Source organism: Dermacentor andersoni, chromosome 8, assembly GCF_023375885.2.
Source record: "Dermacentor andersoni chromosome 8, qqDerAnde1_hic_scaffold, whole genome shotgun sequence".
In the NCBI taxonomy this organism is placed as follows: domain Eukaryota; kingdom Metazoa; phylum Arthropoda; class Arachnida; order Ixodida; family Ixodidae; genus Dermacentor; species Dermacentor andersoni.
In genome coordinates this window covers 140743945-140745143 of record NC_092821.1, presented here as the reverse complement: position 1 = coordinate 140745143, position 1199 = coordinate 140743945, and the positions used below count along the sequence as shown (strand labels likewise).

Below are 1199 nucleotides of genomic sequence, written 5' to 3'. Positions count from 1 at the left end.
GACAGAACTAACATTACTTCCGGGAAAAAAGCGGTAATTATACTTCCGGCACTTTCAGAAACAGAACATATACCCAGTGAAAACTATGAAGACACCATTGTCATGAAAAAAAAGAAACAAACTGATTCAAATAATCATAGAATTTGCTCATAGTGAGGCACACGGTGATGCATTCGTTAGTAAGTAAGGACGTGCGATTGTACGAAAATTCTGAAAAACGAATCGAACATCGGCCTATTACCGTAGGTGGCCTAACCGAATAGTTTATACAGGAAACACCGAATATTTGTCGAATATCTTTCGAATAATTAGCGCCGACGTGCAAGCACTAGAGCAAGGAAAAACTAAAACAGCGAGCGGTTCATTTTTCTAGTTTCCATTTTCGGACTATATCAAGCCCGATCCAAGCTTTTACCACTATGGACACATCATTTGATCGCGGGACGATCCCGCTTAATGCTCGTGAGACGCCGATCCTCATGCGCCATTAATATTATTATCCTGTGATTAAGGTCTTGGTTTATATAACGCATTTTGTCGCGGAGCGTTCTATCAATCATGGTCTTGGCGGCTCTCTGGTATTCTCGCTTCGTTGATGAGGCTATTGTTTTGCTAAACCCATTGTTGAATCTTAATGTCCGAGTTTTATGTAAGAAACTGTGACAAAATAGCACCTTGAATACAATAGCCACTGCTGTATAAAGCTCATTTCAGTGCACAGAATTACGATTGTATATTGTTATCGGTCAAAATTTATTAATGTCCTAATCGTATCACAAGAAGCCAACAAAGATAGACACCAAGGAAAACACAGGGGAAATTACTTGTACTTACTAATTGAAATAAAGAAATTATACATTAATGGAACAGAAAACGGATGAAAAAGCAACTTGCCGCAGGTGGGAAACGATCCCACGTCCTTCGCATTACGCGTGCGATGCTCTACCAATTGAGCTACCGCCGGCGCCGTTCTCCCGTCCACTTTTTTGGGTATTTATGCGTCACTACTAGAGCTGACCATGGGAGTGTTAGCCAGCGCCACCACTCACAAACCTTGGCGGCGGAAATCCGCCGCCAAATCGCTTGTCGCTAAAGGGACAGTAAAGTGAAAAATGATTTCTTCTGCATCAGTAAATTACCGTTCAACAAGACCAAAAACACCACTCTTACAACGATAAGACATTTGGTCAGCCAGAAAA

The 1199-nt window shown here is 41.5% G+C and overlaps 1 non-coding gene across 1 annotated transcript; it reads right to left on the bottom strand.

The window, feature by feature from the left end:
• Positions 1–891: 891 nt before the first annotated feature.
• TRNAT-CGU (transfer RNA threonine (anticodon CGU)) lies at positions 892–965 on the bottom strand. The gene has a single exon. It is a non-coding gene; the product is annotated as a tRNA-Thr (tRNA).
• Positions 966–1199: the final 234 nt, after the last annotated feature.